This window comes from Cibotium barometz, chromosome 17 (genome assembly GCF_041138505.1).
Source record: "Cibotium barometz isolate CiBa-2024 chromosome 17, ASM4113850v1, whole genome shotgun sequence".
NCBI classification, from domain to species: domain Eukaryota; kingdom Viridiplantae; phylum Streptophyta; class Polypodiopsida; order Cyatheales; family Cibotiaceae; genus Cibotium; species Cibotium barometz.
In genome coordinates, this window is record NC_141062.1 from 5,376,737 (window position 1) to 5,398,305 (window position 21,569).

Sequence of the window (21,569 nt, forward strand, 5' to 3'; positions counted from 1 at the left end):
TTTTTTGTGAAGAAGTATCATTTGTTTTCAACTTTGATCGAGTATACATTGTTGATGAAGCATTGTGGGATCTAAAAGCACATATATTGCAATCATTTGATGTGATTTGGAGAGATTTGGAGCATTACAGGTACTTCATACATTGTGATCAAAGGGGTGCATCTACTACCTTGCAAACATGGAAGATGGTCCAATACAAATTGTTGGAGAGAAGCTTGACAGAACTAACTTTCAAGTGTAGAAGTTTCGAATGAAGAGTTTTTTGAAAGGAAAAGGTTTATGGAGTCTCGTGTCGGATGAAGACCCGGAGCCATTTCTACCTCCTCAACCAAATAATGCGCAGTTAGTGGCTCACAAGCAATGGGTAGAGCAGTCTTCGAAAGTGTTGCATTATTTTTCAATATGTGTAACAGATGCCTTGCTTATTCACATCCAAGATGCAGATACACCAAAAGAAGCATGGGATATATTGTGCCAAATGTATGAGACAGACACTGGTGCAAGGAAGATACAACTAAAGCAACAGATTCACAGTGTAACATGAAGGAATAGGAGTATACATGAGTATGTTTAGGAAATCAAGGGTTATGCAGATTCCTTGTCATCAATCCATGCCCCAATGGATGATGATGATTTGGTTGCCCTCACATTGCATGGTTTAGGCAAAGAATACAAATCTTTTGACACTTCCATCTCAGTAAGGTTGGGAGGAATGCCAGACTTTAATGAGCTTGTGTCATTGCTCATTGTGGAAGAATTAAAGCTTGGACTTGGTGGTATGACTATTACAGGTGGTGCATCCTCATCCAGTAATGATGAGCATGCAAGGAATCAGGCTTTTTACTCATCTAGAGGCTCTCGAGGCAGGGGGAGATTTACCCCTCGAGGCCGTGGAGGACGTGGTTGGAATGACAGGTCTACTCAACCACAATCAAATCAGAATTTTCAGAATGATGACTTACGATGGCAAGGTCCTCAACAAAATTTGAATGGGATTGAATGTCACTATTGTGGCAAACTTGGACATATGGCAAAAGATTGTTACAAAAAGCAGAATGATGTCAGGAATGGAAGACCACAACATGGAAATTATGCATCTACTAGTAACAATGATGGGAGTTCAAATCATCTTTTTGCAATGAAGCACATTATGGGGACAATGGATTCTCAGAATACTGAAGATGAGTCATGGTATATGGATTCGGGTGCCTCAAACCACATGACATGTCATGGTGAGTGGTTTGAGAAGATGCAACCATTGGGTACAAATGGTTATGTGGTCACAGGAGATGATACTCAGCATCTTATAACACATGTTGGCAGTGTGCCTTTGAGGATGCATGATGGAAATGTGAAGAATATGTCAGAAGTACTATATGTACCATCCATTACAAAGAATTTGGCATCAGTAGGCCAAATGGTTGAGCAGGGACTACAAGTAAGATTCAATGAGAATGGTTGTTTTGTGGAAGACTTTAAGCATGGCTGTAGATTGATTGCCAAGGGCAAGAAGGAAGGAAGGTTGTTCAAATTGGATGCAGGCATACCAGAATTGAGCTCAGCCATGTTTTCTAAAAGCAATGGGATTGTGCAAGACATTGATATGTGGCACAAGAGGATTGGACATGTCAATATACAGAGATTAAAGAACATGCAAACAAGAGGCATTGTTAGTGGATTGCCTAGATTCAAATATGATGGACATATGCATGTTTGTGAAGCCTGTCAGTTTGGAAAGCAGGCAAGGTTGAGGTTTCCTAGAGAAGGAAATATGAGTAACATGCCACTTGAGATAGTACACAGTGATGTATGGGGCCCTGCACAAAACCCATCTATCAAAGGCAGTCTATACTATGTGACATTCATAGATGATTTCAGCAGGATGACATGGATATACTTTCTGAGAGAGAAGAGTGAAGTGTTGGAAAAGTTCATGGATTTCAAAGCTCTTGTAGAAAAGCAATATGGCTATTGGATTAAATGTTTGAGAACAGATGGAGGTGGTGAATACACCTCAAAAGCTTTTGAGCATTTCTTGAGGAAGCATGGAATAAGAAGACAGTTGACTTGCAGGTATACACCTCAGCAGAATGGTGTGGCTGAGAGAAAGAATAGAGTCATATGTGAAGTGGCAAGGGCAATGCTCAATGAAAAGAGCATGCCAGATTACTATTGGGTAGAAGCATGTGCTACTGCAGTGTATATACTGAACAAAACACCTACAGCAGCCATTCATGGAAGCACGCCAGAGATGCGGCTTACAGGTTATAGGTCAGACATTGGACATCTCAAAGTCTTTGGATGCGTAGCTTATGTACATGTGCCTGACGAAAGAATAAGGAAGTTGGATCCTAAGGTAGAGAAATGTGTATTTGTTGGATATGCACAGGATCGAAAGGCATACAAATGTTATAACCCTCAAACTAGACAAGTGGTCATCTCCCGAGATGTAGTGTTTGATGAGCTTGCTAGTTGGTACAAAGCAAAAGATGAGGGATTCATTGAGTCACTTGAGGCAGATGTGCCTGTGAACTTGCCACAAGCAAGTTCTAGTTCTACTACTATGTCTGGGCCAGCAGTAGAAGCTGAGAGTAGCAATGTACATCCTTGGTCAGGATGTTTGAGGCATGAGAGTGTTGTTGAGATATCGAGCTCGTCTAGTGAGGCGGTGGCCACTGATGACCCGCCTGGGGGATAGGCCCCACACTTACACCACTGGCATGGTTGGTGAGATCTTGGGTGATATGCGGCCAGTGGGATGATAGGCTGTGTGACAGCCATTCTAGAGACTGGCATAGTTATAGCGCCAGCTCATTTAGTCGGGTTCACACTATAGAGAACCCGTGTATGTATTGGTTGAGTACCTTTCATATTATATGTACTCTTATCTTGTATATGGTGTGTTGAGTGTTGAGTAGAGAAGAAGAAGATTTTCAGCCTCTCACCTTGTGTGTTCTCTATTAGGGTTTTGTGAGTGTGTGTGTGTGCTTGCAAGAGCTCAAGCTCTCTTCCCCCCTGCATCTTCTCATGGTATCAGAGCCTGGTTCGTGCTAAGGGCTGAGCTGCAAGAAAGAGAACCACAAGAAGCGGTACGAGGGCAAGAGCTTCAACTACTCTTCCCTATTGTGTTGGTGACTACACCCTTGTCGGGAGCTCTACGGGAGGCACCGGCAAACGGTCTCTGATTGAGGAGCTTTCTTCGCGGGAGTAAAGCTATAGGGCAACTATACAATCTATTGGACTACATTTTTTGGGCCAAAAACGCGTTTCGGGCACGTCTGGACCTCTGTTTTTCAGAAAGCAGGCGATCGAACACTGCGGGTAAGTCATCGATTCTCTACAGAACTCTGTTTTACGAACTGCAGGAAGACAGATTGACTGTGCAGACACTGTGGGTGCTGCAAAGAGGTCTACAGTTGCCATTGGGTGTATGTATGCACATTGAAGTCACTGTTGGTGACATTTGAGAGTACTACAATACCGCTGTGCAGAAAATACAGCAGTTGTGCAGAAAAACCAGAGTGCAGTTTCTGGTAAAATTGTGTGTTTGGCAAGATGTCTAATGATGGCATAACACAGATTGTGGCTGAGAAGCTGGACAAGAATAACTTCCATGCTTGGAGGTTCAGGTTGACGAATTTCCTGATGGGAAAAGGCTATTGGGACTACATAGAAGGTGAGCATGAAGAGGCACCAGAGATACCGGATATAAATCCGACTGCTGCTGCAGATGTGAAAGAGTTTAAAGACTGGAACCAAGGAGCCAGGAAGGTTATGTATTGGCTTTCCATTAGTATACAGGACACCATGATTGGGCACATTCAGGATGCCAAGTCCCCCAAGGAGGCGTGGGACACCTTGGTAAAGCTTTATGAAACAAATACCAAGGCACGCAAGATACAATTGAAGAATGAACTTCAAACTGTGGAGAAAAAGAGCATGTCTGTGAATGACTATGCGCTGAAGATAAAGGGTATTGTGGAATCCCTTGCATCTATTGGTGTGTCAGTAGATGATGATGACAAGGTGGAAGTCTGTCTACGTGGTCTCGGGCCACAATACAAGGCATTTAAGACATCTATTCAGACTCGGGAAAACATTCCCAACTTTACAGATTTGGTGTCTATGCTGATTATCGAAGAGAAGAACTTGGGTGAAGACCAACAGTCTTCACAAAGCAAAAACAGTTCAGAGCAACAGGCCTTCTACACGAGTTCAGGAAGAGGATGAGGTAGAGGAGGCCGTGGACGCGGTCAAGGAGGTGGCCGAACAGGTAATCAGAATTATGGTCAACAGTAGCATCAACAACAACAGTCCCAGAATCAACAACAACAACAACACGCAGGTGGAAGAGGCAAATTCAAAGGCAGGGGGAGTCAAAGAGGCCGTGGAAATTGGCAAAGGCAATATAATGATGCACGTGAATGCTATTATTGTGGTAAGCCTGGACATGTGCAGGCAGAATGTTATAAGAAGCAGGCTGACATGCAAAATGGAAAAGTGCAACAAAACAACTATGCATCCTCAAGCAGAAATAATGATGAGGATAATGAAAGGTTGTTTGTTATGCAGCATGTCGTGAATGCCATGTCTGAAAATGTTGATGCAGCACAAAAAGATAATGTATGGTATGTGGATTCAGGCGCTTCGAATCACATAACGAGTCATGGGGAGTGGTTCAAGGAGATGAAAAACTCGGAAAGACCAGGTTTTGTGGAAACAGGGGATGACACTGCTCATCCAATTGCCCACATTTGGAGATGTGCCATTGTCTATGCAGGATGGCAAAGTGAAGTACCTTACAGATGTACTTCATGTACCGAACATAACAAAGAATCTGGTGGTTAGTTGGCCAGATGATTGAGCAGGGTTTGCAGGTTCTCGGTTTAACCCTGATGGATGTTATGTTGAAGATTTTAAAGACAAGTGCAGGTTGGTTGCAAAAGGCAACAGAGTGGGCAGAATGTTTACGTTGGATGTAGACATGCCTAAGATGAGTACTGCGATGTTTGCAAATGGTTCAGGAGTTGTTGCAGACACAGACATATGGCATAAAAGAATTGGACATGTAAATGTGCAGGGATTGAAGTCTATGCAGACAAAAGGAATTGTGACAGGGCTGCCAAAATTTAAAGTGGAAGGTATGCATAAAATCTGTGAAGCATGCCAATTTGGGAAGCAAACAAAGCATGTGTTTCCACGTAACAGATATGTGAGCAGAAATGCACTAGATGTTGTACATTCAGATGTATGGGATCCTACGAAGACCATATCTATGGGAGGCTGCAGGTATTATGTGACTTTCATTGATGACCACACAAGGAAAGTGTGGGTATATTTCATGAAAGAGAAGAGTGAGGTGTTCACTCACTTTCAGAATTTCAGAGTTTTGGTTGAAAATCAAATAGGGAAATATGTAAAGTGCCTAAGGTTAGATGGAGGGGGAGAGTACTTCTCCAATGAGTTCTCTGAATACTTGAAGAAGAATGGTATTCAGAGACAGTTTACATGCAGATACACTCCGCAGCAAAATGGAGTTGCTGAGCGGAAAAACAGGCACATTGCTGAGATTGCACGAGCATTGATGGAAGAGAAGAATATGCCGCATTGCTATTGGGCTGAGGCTGTTTCTATAGCAGTATACATCATGAACAGGACTCCAACTGCAGCCATACATGATGTAACTCCAGAGGAGAGGTTTACTGGCAATAAACCAGATTTGTCTCATCTAAAAGTCTTTGGATGCATTGCATATGTGCATGTGCCAGATGAGCTGAGAACTAAGCTGGATCCGAAAACTGTTGGGGCTGATGTGAGTGGAAGTGTGGTTGCACCGAATGCAGGTCAGCAATCACAATCTTTGAGTGGACCAGGAGAGTCCTCATCTAGTGGGTCTGTTGATAGACCATGGAGTGGCAGGCTGCGTCATAATACCAGCCCTGCAAATGTGATTAGTACATCACGTAAAGGAAAAGAGAAAGTGGTTGAGCCCCTTGGTATGCCTGACATTTCTGCAGGGCATTCTCATGTTGATGGAGAGTCTAGTGGCTCAGATATGAGCCTTGATGAGGAGCTTGGGATCCCAGCTATGAGAATACCTGGTGTAAAGAAGGCTATGGAAGCCATGAATGAAAAGCTGCGAAGATCAGGGAGAGTGAAGAACCCTGTGCAGAGATTTACATATGATGGTTATGTGGCACATCACTATGCATATATGGCAAAGGTTGTGCAGGTTGTTGAGCCCACATGCATTGATGAGGCTGTTGGAAATGTGTGTTGGGAGAAAGCTATGGATGAGGAGATGGATGCACTATATGGAAATGAAACTTGGGATTTAGTGCAATTGCCTGAAGGCAAGAAAGCCATTGGATGCAAGTGGGTGTACAAAGTTAAACATAACAGTGATGGAAGCATAAACAGGTACAAGGCTAGATTGGTAGCCAAAGGATATGCACAGACATATGGGATTGATTATGAGGAAACTTTCAGCCCAGTTGCCAAGATGGCAACGGTGAGAGTTGTGATAGTAGTGGCTGCATCAAAGCAATGGTCTCTACATCAGATGGATGTAAAGAATGCATTCTTGCATGGGGATTTGCAAGAAGAGGTGTATATGTTGCAGCCACCTGGATATGAGGATGTGGGTCACCCCGAGCATGTTTGCAGGTTGAAGAAAGCCTTGTATGGCTTAAAGCAAGCACCAAGAGCATGGTCTGACAAGATTTCTGAATATCTTGTCACTATTGGCTTTCATGTAGCCAATGCAGATTTCTCATTGTATGTGAGACATGGTGATAGAGGAGTTGTGCTTGTTGTCATCTATGTAGATGCCTTGATCATTACGGGGGACCATGATGCAGAGATCTTTGATGTAAAGATCTTGCTAAGAAGTTTGAGATGAAGGATCTGGGGGAGCTCAGATATTTCTTGGGCATTGAGGTGATTAGGTCACCACATGGTATTGGATTACTGCAGAGACAGTATGGCTTGGACATGTTGTCCAAGTATGGTATGATAGGCTGTAAGCCTATTTCTGTGCCATTGGATCAGAATGGCAAGTTGAGTGCAGATTCAGGAGAGATCTTGGAGGATCCTACTATGTACAGACGCATAGTAGGAAGTTTGATCTACATGACGATCACCAGACCAGATTTGAGCTATGCTGTTGGGTTGGTGAGTCAGTTTATGCAGGTTCCACGGAAACCGCATTTGGATGCAGTGAGACGCATACTGAGGAATGTGAAGTCTACTTTGCATTGTGGACTATTCTATGAGACTGGGACAGAGATATGTGTACATGGGTACACAGATGCTGATTGGGCTGGTAGTATCTCAGATAGATGACCTACCAGTGGATTCATGTTTTCTTTGGGGAGTGCTGCTGTGACTTGGAGCAGCAAGAAGCAGCCTACGGTTGCTCTATCGAGTACAGAGGTAGAGTACAGAGGAGCTGCTATGGCAGCATGTGAGGTAGCTTGGTTAAGAAAGCTACTTGCAGATTTGGGTCTATCAGTGGATAGACAGGTTGTCATTTTCTGTGACAACATTAGCAGTATACAGTTGGCCAGGAACCCAGTCTTTCATGCTTGTACAAAGCACATAGAGGTCCACTACCACTTCGTCAGAGAGAGGGTCTTGGCAGGAGACCTTGACCTTGTTTATGTCAGCATAGAGGATCAGGTAGCTGACATCTTCACCAAAGCATTGGGTACAGAGAAGCTCCGCAGATTCAGGGCTTCGCTTGGTGTACATGAGATGGAGTTGAGCTCGAGGGGGAGTGTTGAGATATCGAGCTCGTCTAGTGAGGCGGTGGCCACTTGATGACCCGCCTGGGGGATAGGCCCCACACTTACACCACTGGCATGGTTGGTGAGATCTTGGGTGATATGCGGCCAATGGGATGATAGGCTGTGTGACAGCCATTCTAGAGACTGGCATAGTTATAGCGCCAGCTCATTTAGTCAGGTTCACACTATAGAGAACCCGTGTATGTATTGGTTGAGTACCTTTCATATTATATGTACTCTTATCTTGTATATGGTGTGTTGAGTGTTGAGTAGAGAAGAAGAAGATTTTCAGCCTCTCACCTTGTGTGTTCTCTATTAGGGTTTTGTGAGTGTGTGTGTGTGCTTGCAAGAGCTCAAGCTCTCTTCCCCCCTGCATCTTTTCAAGTGTGAGCACTGGGAGTAGTGCTATGGATAAAGGAAAGAAGAAGGTCGAAGGAATTGGAATCACAGGTTATGAGTCATCTAGTTCAGAGAGTTTGGATGAGGAGCTTGGCATACCTATTTTATGCACACCTGCTAGTGCTAGGCAGGACAGATATGTGCCACCACATGCTAGAGTTACAGGTGTACAGAGTGACCCGCATGCATTGCAGAGATCCCAGAGAGTCAGATATCCAGTTGACAGATTGACATATCGAGATTTTGCTATGCACTATGCATACATGACATCTATGGTGAAGCATGTGGAACCTACATGCTATACAGAGGCTATTGGAGAGCATGTATGGGAGAAAGCCATGGATGAAGAGATGGATGCTTTGGACAAAAATGATACATGGGAATTGGCTGAGTTACCGCAAGGAAAGAATGCAATTGGTTGCAAATGGGTGTATAAGGTAAAGTGCAAGTCAAATGGCAGCCTAGAGAGACATAAAGCAAGGCTGGTCGCTAAAGGATATGCACAAACTTATGGTCTTGATTATGATGAAACTTTCAGCCCAGTGGCTAAGATGTCTACTGCTGTGAGGTCTATCATTGCACTAGCAGCACAAAAAGGTTGGGCTTTACATCAAATGGATGTAAAAAATGCTTTCTTGAATGGTGAACTACGAAAAGAGGTGTACATGGAACAGCCAGAAGGATATGTACATCCAGAATATCCTACTTTTGTTTGCAGGTTAAAGAAAGCAATATATGGTTTGAAGCAAGCACCTCGTGCTTGGAGTGACAAGATCAGCAGATATCTTGTCAGTATTGGATTTGTGGTTGGAAATGCAGACTCTTCACTTTATGTGAAGAAGACACATGATGGTATCGTGATGATAGTCATTTATGTTGATGATTTGATTATCACAGGTGATTGTGGGAAAGGCATTGATGAGGTTAAGGCCTCTTTATGCAAAGAGTTTGATATGAAAGGCCTTGGTGATTTAAGGTTCTTTCTTGGCATTGAGGTGATTAGAACAAGCAAGGGTATATGGCTGGTGCAAAGGCAATATGCACTTGACATGCTGGCAAAGTATGGTATGACAGCATGCAAACCAATGTTGACACCATTAGAGCAAAACATGAAGCTTAGGGCTGATTTGGGTGATGAGCTTGATGATATCACCATGTACAGAAAAATGGTTGGTAGCCTTATCTACATGACCATTACGAGGCCAAATCTCAGCTATGCAGTTGGTTTGGTAAGTCAGTTTATGCAGAGTCCTCGTAAACCTCACTTGGATGCTGTGAGACGTATTCTGAGATACGTCAAAACTACCGTGCAGTATGGTCTTTTCTATGAGGCAGGAAAAGACATGCATGTCTATGGATATACAGATGCAGATTGGGCCGGTAGTGCATATGATAGGAGGTCTACTAGTGGCTATGTTTTCAGCCTTGGTAGTGGAGCTGTGAGTTGGAGCAGTAAAAAGCAACCTACAGTTGCTTTATCTACCACAGAGGCCGAGTATCGTGGAGCAGCCATAGCTGCATGTGAGGCTATGTGGTTGAAGAAGTTGCTAGATGATGTCAAGTTACAGAGTGATATGAGAGTTATCATTCATTGTGACAACATGAGTAGTATTCAGCTTGCTAGCAACCCAGTTTATCATGCCAGGACCAAACATATTGAGGTCCACTATCATTTCATCAGAGAGAAAGTGCTAGATGGGCATGTTGATTTGACATATGTATAGACAGATGAGCAGGCTGCAGATATCTTTACCAAAGCACTTGGTAAGGATAAGTTCGAGTATTTTCGTACTAGATTGGGAGTCCTAGAGATGGACATGTCGAGCTTGAGGGGGAGTGTTGAAATGTCAAGCTCGTATACAGCTAGAGGATAGCACATGGGTGCTGACAGAGTGACAGTATGGTAGATAGATATCGTGTGGTGTGTTTATGACCGCGTCCAGCTAGTCATGTGTGGTGTGGACATTACATTAGGTTTACTTTGTAGTGTAGACACAACACTATGTTGTGTTCTCTTTTGTGTGTGTGAGAGAGATGATGACTATGGCTTCTCTCCTTCTTTATGAGTGATGGATATGGATTAGGGTTTGCTTCTCTTGTGTGTGCTCCCTCCTTCTTCTATTTTTTATCAAAGGAAGGGTTCAAGACTCTGCGCTCAAGGAGTACATTGGCAAACTTGCCAATGATGTGATAGTCTTCCACAAAACTTGCTCTCTGGGGTATGCAAAGAACTTTTTGAAGATTAAAGCACTTACAAAGGGTGTTGCATTCAAACTTATTCTCCGACTAAATCAAGTTTAGAAAAAGTTGTTCTACTTCGACGCTCAAAGTTACTTTACTTGTTCTCGACTCAAAGGTCAAGGCCTTTACATTCTAAGGTGGCCCGTGGCATTGTTGCGGGGGTACAAGATCCCACCGTCATTAGGACAGAGCTTGAAGGGTTCCATGTTTTGATTCCAGCCATCAAGGCAGCTTCAGAGTTTGGAGAGCCTGGTAGTAAGAAGCCTAGGATATCGCCATGATGATTATGTAACTTTGATAACTATGTAATTTTTTATGCTATGAATGGAAATTTGGGTTGCAGAGTTTTTTGTTTAATACATGTCTTGTAATGTATTTTATTAGTTGACTCAAGAAAATAAATTCAAATTACACACGTAACTCAAATAAAAATTGTATCCATTCGAAGACGTATATAAATCAACAAATTATATAAACTCAAATTAAAAGAGACTTATTTGCAACACAAGAGAATATAAATTTTTTTAAAGATATACATCGAGCTTTACATAGCTTTTGAGAATTACATTCATGTGAGAGATACAAAAATAAAACTAAAGATCCTAGCTCGGAGGATCTCTCCAGCATCGCATGCGTCGCACCAACTGCATGTCCTTTTCACTAATGGTGACCGTCTTCACATGAATAGCAGCAAACACCGTGTCACCAAAAATGTCCACTAGGTATGCCTCCGCAGCCTCCTGGAGTGCCTCCAAAGCTTTGCCTATCCACCGCGTAGGTAGTGGGCTTGATGCTGCATGACGATGGTCTTGTAGATCCTACATGACGAGTCTCTCACCACATGTTGAAAGAAGAGCTTCAGTATGAGCAAGTTCACCGTCTTTTGTTATTTCCTAATCTCACGAAGAGCCACAGTGCTAGGTATTTCCTTATCTCACGAAGAGCCACAGTGCCAGGCCTCGGGCCTACGCTTGCGATGTTGCTGCCGTGGTGGTAGACGGGGGGTAAATTTGATACTTTTTAATTTTTAAAAATATTTTTCCTTATCTGCTCATGATGTAAGCCACATGATCTATGCACAGAAAAAATTTCAGCCCATTATGATCTATGCACACCATGCATCAATTTTTCTTTGAAAATTTAAGAATATACACCTACACATGCACGAATAAAAAAGCACCTACACATGCACATGCACTTGTAAATTTTTTTCCACAAAAATATAAGAATATACATTGACATTAGAAATGAAGAATGTGAGATCCCTATTCCCACCGAGCAACGAATTCAGGATACTGGCAGCGGAAGTAACACATCATGCGCGGGTAGGGGTCTCACACTCAGGCCTCGCCCACGGATATCCGAACAAGAGACTAATCCGTTGGTTTGTCCAAAACCGAAACCGGAAAAACTTCCTTTACCCGGAAAGTATGGGCGATTCCACCAGGATAACTCTTTACTCTAACGTAGTCAAGATCATTACGGATCAACTGATCTGACTGCACCTTTAACGGTACTTGGTCAATTCAAGGAAGAAACTTGCACTTGGATCATTGGGATCAACGCTTTTTTCCCCATCAAGAGGCACAGCCGTTGATTCCTATCCATAGAACAATTTCTATCCGGGATTTACTTCATCTATCGTAATAATAGAAATTAAATCTCAATTTACGGATCCATCAGTCCAGCCTAACCCCATCCGATCCCATGGGTTAGCCAACCGCCCAACCACTGTAGTGATGGGATCCAATTTGGAATTTGGTTAGGTTTTGTCCCGGGTACCAAGGAAAAGAGTTCCAAGGCCCCCTAGCCGGAAGTTCATGCAAACATAAAACTAGCCACACCACTTACACACCCAATATGAAATTGCCTTTTTCTTAGCATCAGCTAACTTTAAAACAATCCTTTAATGAAACCATAGTACCACTGATCACAATCTTTCAATTTATCCGGTTGATTCATAATTTCCCATCATTCCTTCATCAGAGTATCTATGGCATCATTGGTAACTAGAACGCTCACCACCTGTCCACACACAGGGGCCTTTTCAATAGTTCCTAGCCCATAATACTCGGCAATATAATCACTTCTAAAATTCAAGATGGACTCTCGTTGAAGATCAGCAAGATCAACCAACAGATCCATATAAAGAGCCATGGACTCATCCATTGAAGACCAGCAAGGTCAATCAACCAGATCCATGCCCGGTTTCACAAAACAACTCTTACTCCTTGTTCCAATTTAAATCGAACCGAGGCTGGTCAAGACCTCGGTCGACCTTGCTACGCGAGACGTCCTCCATTGACTCTCCGTCAGCAGTTGCAACTTTAACAGTTAGGTCTTCATGACCTTAATCCACAAGACGGTCAAAATACTCCCCCAGCATTCTTGACATAAAACAGTCATTTACAAACAGTCACAAAATACAGTTTCTAAATCGAACTCTCATCTTTCCACATTATCTTTCCTTAGTCCACATTCCATTCAATGTGTACTCATTCGCATCCATTTCCTCATATCGATGACACATTAATTCACATACACATTCACATTCACATCCATACATCCACATTTACATGCATACATCCATTTTCACATCCTCATTTATACATCCACATCCCATATCCTCATTCATACATACACATCCATATCCACATCCATACATCCACATCCACATCCACATTCACATCCATACATCCACATCTACATGCATACCTCCATTTTCACATCCTCATTTATACATCCACATCCATATCCACATCCATACATCCACATCCACATCCACATTCACATCCATACATCCACATCTACATGCATACCTCCATTTTCACATCCTCATTTATACATCCACATCCCATATCTACATTCATACATACACATTCATATCCACATCCACATCCACATTCATATTCACATCCATATATCCACATCTACATGCATATATCCATTATCACGTCCTCATTCATATATCCACATCCACATACATACATACATCCACATCCACATTCCCATTCACATCTATACATCCACATCTACATCCACATACATACATACATCCACATCCACATTCCCATTCACATCTATACATCCATATCTACATCCACATACATACATACATCCACATCCACATTCCCATTCACATCTATACATCCATATCTACATCCACATTCATATACATCCACATCCACATTCCCATTCACATCTATACATCCACATCTACATCCACATTCACATACATCCACATCCACATTCCCATTCACATCTATACATCCACATCTACCCACATTCACATCTATGCATATACATCTTCATGCATACATCCATTTTCACATTCATACATCCATATCCGTATCTATATCCATACATCCACATCTACCTCTTCATTCACATTCACATCCATACATCCACATCTACATACATACATCCATACATCCACATCTACATACATACATCCATTTTCACATCCTCATTCTTACATACACATCCACATACATACATACACATCCGTATCTACATCTATACATCCACATCCACACCAACATTCACATTCATACATATACATCTACATGTATACATCCACATCACATTCATACAACCATATTACATCCATTCTCGTCCTAACACATCCCATATACATCTTAACACATCCTAACTCATCTTAACACATTCTATCACATCTCATACACATCTTATCACATCTTTTTACATCTCATACACCTCTTATCACATCCTATCACTTTCCATACGCATCTTATCAAATCTTATCACATCTCATATACCTCTTATCACATCTTATCACATTTCATATCTTTTTTTAAGAGAATTCTTATATTTGATATAAGATTTCTCTACACATTTATTTATGCATAAATTCCATTTAAGGAGACTAACACTTTCGAAATTAAAATCAATCTTTTATGCATCTTCTTATGCATAAATTCAATTTGGTAGGAATTACACTTTTAGAATAAAAGAAATTTCTCTTATGCATCTAAGTTATGCATAAAATCCATTTATGAGGAAAATCACACTTTTAGTATAAAAAGAATATCTTTTATGCATACCTCTATGCATGAAATCCAATAGGATAAAAGTAACACTCTTACAATAAAATAATCAACTTTTATGCATACCTCTATGTATGAAATTCAATTATGATAAAAGTCACACTTTTATAATAAAATAATCAACCTTTATGCATACCTCTATGCATGAAATTCAATATAATAAAAGACACACTTTTATAATAAGATAATCAACTTTTTGTTGAGATTCAAGCTCGATGTCAGTGTGAGCCAGCTATGCTATGTGCTGGCAGATTAGGTAGGAACATGTGTGAGACATAAATGACCGCGTGTCCAGCTGGTCATAGTGTGTGGACATTAGCTAGGGTTAGTAGTGTGTGGACACAACTCATTGTGTGTTGTGTGGATTATGGATTAGTGTATTATGCTTTGTGTGAGAGTGGACATGGCTTCCCTCTATGGTTAGGGTTTGCAATATACATTAAGGTTTGCTCCTGTGTGTGTGCCTCCTCCTCCTCTACCGTTCTTTCAACATGGTATCAGAGCCTTGTGCTGTTTATTAGGGTTTATGAGTGAGTGAGTGAAGAGGGAGAAGAAGAAGCTGTGAAAAGAAGCTGTGAAGCTGCCATTGGAGCTGTGAAGCTTGGAGCACACCAAATACTATCAGATCTGAGAGCTTGGCCTACTGGGTAAGGTCTTCTAAACATCCTTGAGCGGATTGCAGGTGATACAGGCAAAAGCAAAGCATTTTAGAGCAAATCAAAGCAAAGCAAAATTCTTGTTTTTGAACCTTTCCATTAAAGCTTGACAACATTGATGTATGGTGGAAATACGCGTGATTTCTGGCAAAAGACATATGCATTTGTCAAAGAGGGATGTATTGGCAACCCATGAGCAAGCCTTGAACAAAGTTTGGAGCAATTTGGATGTATTTGATTGAGTGAAAATTCTGGTTTCTTGAGCTCTCACAAAACAGTGAAAAAGAAGCCCAAATTTGATGCATTTGGAGTGAGGTTTTTGCAAAAATCCAAGCATTGGTGGATTGCACATGTACCTAGGTGTCTTAGGAACTTGCTTGGCTCATCAATTAGTAATTTAATTGCTCCCAAAGGCCTCATTTGCAGGCGGCGCAGCCCATACAGAGGAAACAGGGCAGTTTTTCTGGTTTTTGACTACGAGGAGATCGATTTCTCATTAGTTGATTGATATCTTCCACAACCTTCTTAGCAATTGGATGCTTTACACCTTGGAGAAGAGGGCTATGTGATTTGTTTGGTCAATGATGCCTAATTGAGTTGGGAATGAGCTGATTAAAACAGGCTGTCCACTGGTGGTTGCAGAGAAACAGAGCATTTTAATCGAGCAATTAATCTTTGGTGTTTTACAATTGGACAAATTCCTCTTACATGGAGTTGATGGACACTATTGCTAAGCCAATGAATGCCTGGTTGCTCAATTTGGTGAGATATTGAAGGAATTAGAGCCAAATCATTACTGGTTTTTCTTGTTTTTCTGGTTTTTCCAAATGCATAAATTCCATTTAAGGAGACTAACACTTTCAAAATTAAAATCAATCTTTTATGCATCTTCTTATGCATAAATTCAATTTGGTAGGAATTACACTTTTAGAATAAAAGAAATTTCTCTTATGCATCTAAGTTATGCATAAAATCCATTTATGAGGAAAATCACACTTTTAGTATAAAAAGAATATCTTTTATGCATACCTCTATGCATGAAATCCAATATGATAAAAGTAACACTCTTACAATAAAATAATCAACTTTTATGCATACCTCTATGTATGAAATTCAATTATGATAAAAGTCACACTTTTATAATAAAATAATCAACCTTTATGCATACCTCTATGCATGAAATTCAATATAATAAAAGACACACTTTTATAATAAGATAATCAACTTTTATGCATACCTTTATGCATGAAATTCAAATATGATAAAAGTAACACTTTTGATCTAAAAATTTATCCATTATGTATACTTCTATGCATGAAATAAAAATGACAAAAGTAACACTTTTGATATAAAAAATTATCCTTTATGCCTACTTCTATGCATGAAAATAAAAATTGATAAAAATAACACTTTTGATATAAAAATTTATCCATTATGCATACTTCTATGCATGAAAATAAAAATGGTAAAAATAACACTTTTGATATAAAAATTTATCCATTATGCATATTTCTATGCATGAAAATAAAAATGGTAAAAATAACACTTTTGATATAAAAATTTATCCATTATGCATATTTCTATGCATGAAAATAAAAATGGTAAAAATAACACTTTTGATATAAAAATTTATCCATTATGCATACTTCTATGCATGAAATAAAAATGGTAAAAATAACACTTTTGATATAAAAACTTATCCTTTATGCATGATATTAAAATTCAATTTCTCCATGATTATAATGAAATTCTTTCAATTAATCTAGGATGATAATTCCTAGAATATGGTAGGAAGTCCTCTTTTTATGCTTTGAATGAAATTATTTTATGCATAATTTTTATAAAAATTTTGCCATAGCTCCGCTGCTATGACTGATAAATCTCAATTTTTCTAAGGGATAAAGCTTATCATTAAGAAATTAATTAAAATGATCTCTAATTGGATTATTAATCCATAATGGATTGAATCATCAATATACATAAGCTAAAAGCATAGAAAAAAGCCATTAATTTGGCCTCAAGCATAGCTTAATCTTGGATTAAGGAAAAGCTTTATGAAAAGCTTGATTTGGATTGAGAATGGATCATGAGTATGACCATTTCTTGAGTGAGAGAGAGAAATTACATAAAAACCATTAAAATTTAAACATAAATGGAAATTAACTTCAATAACATTTATTAAATTATGTAACTCTTCATTACTATTCACCAATTAACTTCAATAGCATTTAAAAAACCATACCAATTAAGCTTCTCAAGCTTGAGAGGGGTTGAGAAGAGAGAAACATTAAGAAATTATAGAAAAGATCAATATTCACTAATTACCTTACAAATTGCTTGATTCTTTGTTCACGGTAGAGGCCCCCAACCAATCAATTGGTTAAGTATGTTGATGGAGCCACTAATGGGGATTGAAGAAAGAGGGAAGCTCCAAAAACTAGTGAATTATTAAATGAATTCACAGTTCTTGGCTTAGGTGGAGTAGAGTAACGATGCATAAACACTATCTATTTTTCAACAAGGGGGAGGCTTCTATTTATAGGAAAAATTGAGCTCCTAACCAAACAAACTGATTCTAGAATTTTCTAAATCAGTTTGGTCAATATTTGACCATTTTTAGGTCAGTTAAGCTAACTTTTTGGAACTAGACTTGAATGAGGAGAGAGGAGAGATGAAATATCTCAATTTTTATGAGTTTAAAACTCATTCAAGCATGTGAAATATGCACCTCCTTTAAAGAACTCCCCTTCCTTACATATGTGTCATAATGGAATCATTTTAATATTGCTCATAGTTTTTTTACTAATAAACCTTGTACATTTTCAACTCTTCATCTTATGTGAAATATGCACCTCCTTTAAAGAACTCCCCTTCCTTACATATGTGTCATAATGGAATCATTTTAATATTGCTCATAGTTTTTTTTTACTAATAAACCTTGTACATTTTCAACTCTTCATCTTATGTGAAATATGCACCTCCTTTAAAGAACTCCCCTTCCTTACATATGTGTCATAATGGAATCATTTTAATATTGCTCATAGTTTTTTACTAATAAACCTTGTACATTTTTAACTCTTCATCTTATGTGAGCATTTACTCATTTTTGGATACCCAAAATATCTCATATTTTTAATATTGCTCATATTTTTTTTACTAATAAACCTTGTACATTTTCAACTCTTCATCTTATGTGAGCATTTACTCATTTTTGGGTATCTTCTTTTACAAATTGGATTTATCTCCTCCCTACACATGGATTGATGCTATTGGCCTATAGGAACCTTAATTGGACCATAGTCTAAAGATTTCTGAAAATCTAGACCCTTAGGCTAAGGTTCTTTATACCTATTTCCAATTAATTCCAATTGCACATTGGAAAATTCTTTTTAAATTTCTGTTTCAGGGGAACTCATCTGAATTATAAGAGATATTTTTCTATCCAAAAATATTCAAAATCTGAATATTCTCTCTCTAGAATATTTTCTCTCTCTAGGTTAAAACAGTCACAAACAAGATCTCTTATATTTCAGAAAAGGAATTGATTACAGGGGAATATACTAGACATCAAAAAGGGGTTGGGAGTGGAATCTTACAAAGAAAACTTAAAATATTCAAATCAATGGGCAAGTCTGGTAACACAACATTGGAAACAAGGAAACTGAAAAATATCCAAATCCGGTACATTGTATAAAGTACAACTAGTTGAGTAGAACTGAAGGAAAACATGAAAACACAAAACAATACACGAGCATTTACACAGCTCTTCAAACCATGTCATGGTTAAGGTTGAATGCATCACGATTGTTATGAATCCTATGAACAAGAGTGAGATCTAAGGGTTGAGTGTGATGTGCCGGGCATGGATGGCTAACAGCTGATCATCATGCATGAGATCCACCAAGTAACTTTCACTACTCAAGCAATGCCTTGCCCATGGATAAGCTACAAGCTATGGAGAAGCTTAAGCTTGAATCCACTACCACACAAAGCCTAATAGAGAATCCACAAGCATCAACAAAGAAGCATGCACACTAGAGAATAGAGATGAGAAGAGAGAAAAACATCATCTCATTGCATTGAATTAGAAGAGCATTGCTCATACAATAGTGTAGATGGAGAGAGAAGAGCTTACACCTCTATGAACAAGAGGGAGAGCTAGTCTCAAGAGAGCTCAAGCATGAGTTTAGCCCAATGTGTATGTGAGCTCTCAAATGAGCCACTATTTATACTAAAACTCCTAAAATTTCCCATGTGGGATTATTCTCAAGCCCACCCCCACACTCACCCACAACTTGGAACTCTCTACAAGAGCCCTAAATAAGAATGTCAAGTCTCTTGTTTTCCTGCTTCCATCTTTGTGTTGCATCCTTGCATTGATCACCACTCGTCACGCAACATTCTCCCCTTCCTAAATAAGAATGTCAAGTCTCTTGTTTTCCTGCTTCCATCTTTGTGTTGCATCCTTGCATTGATCACCACTCGTCACGCAACATTCTCCCCTTCCTAAATAAGAATGTCAAGTCTCTTGTTTTCCTGCTTCCATCTTTGTGTTGCATCCTTGCATTGATCACCACTCGTCACGCAACATTCTCCCCTTCCTATTTTGCGCACGTCCTCGAGCGCGTAGATGCCAAGGAAGAGTAGAATCTCCAGTGTGTACCTGCAAGCAAAATGATAGGTGGTTTGTGTGTTCTTTTTTTTTTTTTTTTAAAGCAAAAGTACTGACAGACAATAACGAAACAAGCAATTTTACTAAATAAGACATGGCAATAAACATCCAATTAGCTAGAGGAAGGAAACATTGAATCAGTGTAGAGATTGAATAGGTTTGTTCAAGCCTTAATAATTACTACCTGCAGCTAACTAAAGTAAAGAATGTTTTATGCCAAATGTATTGTTCTTTTCCTAGAAGGCAAAAGACAACAGTTAATCGAGGGACTATCAAGTAGTATACCTAGCCTATGCTAAGTCAAAGATGCCGGTTCAACACTAATAAATCTAACATAATTATGTAGTGGCAGACTCTTGATATTGCTTAGTGTTAAGGTTTAATGTTTTAAGCACAACGATGACCATCCTAGATTAGACAAGCATTTCTCTTGGTGCCTTTCTGTCCTTTCTTCTTCTTCTTCTTCTTCTTCTTCTTTTTTTTGGATAGGGCTCTCTTCAAGAGTATGTTTGCAGAACCGCGGTATGGCTATTCCTTGCTACACAAGGCATTGGTCTAGGAGAGGTATAGACCTCCCTCGCCTACCATGAATAATAAGGAAATAGGCCACAAACATATACACTTTTCTTTTATTTTTGTCATGCTAATTTTTGTTATGAAAGGTTTATTAGATTGTCCCTAAGCAATGTCCTAGTAAAGGCAACATATCCACTGACGGTCCTATGATTAATTTAGTCTCTTTGTCCTAGGTCTGGAACTCTACCTTTAGCACAAAACACTAATTACTTTGTATTGCTAAACGGGTAAAAACAATTATGATCAAACTTACACTATCAAGTCTAAAGCTACTAAAATGCTATCCCTACTCTAGACCAAAGGAGATGCATATTGCCATGCTTAGTAAAGTGAAATTTATAAACAATCAAGCAACAAGAAAAATACAGAAAACACTAGAGATTGGCATGAGTTCACCTGTTTCTGTTAATGCGCTGGTTGTTGAAGAATTGTTTGCACTTGATTGTATGACTGTCAGTTGTTGCGGTACTGAAGCGGAAGATGTAGTTTGGTGCTTGTATCTGTTTTATTCTGACAAAACAAACTAAAGAGAAAGAAAATTAAAAAAGATAAAAAATAAGAAACATTGGTGCTAAACCCAATGGGAAAAAGTGTCATGGCTTCTAGTTCTTATTAAGAGAGTACAAGTGCTAGTCGTGCACTGGGGGTGGATGTATGTCTGCATTCTCAGGTGGGTGGACATCAATAGCTTCAGCATGTAAAGATAACCCAGAACGTAATCCTACCCATGGAGAAGATGGCAAGGGAAGAAGTGCATCTTCACTAACATATGGTATGGGCACAGTAGGAAGGCTAAAGAGGCACCTATGGTTTTGAAACCGTTCTAAAGATTCACTCACATTGAGCCAAAACTGACATGTAGATTCATGGGGAAGAAGAACCTGCAAAATGGGAGGGGTTAGCAAACGAAGAGTGTCCTCATGCCATGTTTGAGCTCTTTCCTCTTCTGGGAGTCTTTGTTGGTTGGGTCCACGTTGCGGCATCATAATTGCCCAGAGATTATGTTGTTGAGGTGTGACCCCCATGATCTGCTGCATCATACCAGTGCCATAGCGACAGAAGTATGTGCGACACTGCCAACATATATGGGAAGCATTCCCCAATACCATAAGAGCACAGTCGCGGCAATGTGGAAACGGATGATATTGCTGGTAGTATAACTCCACAAATT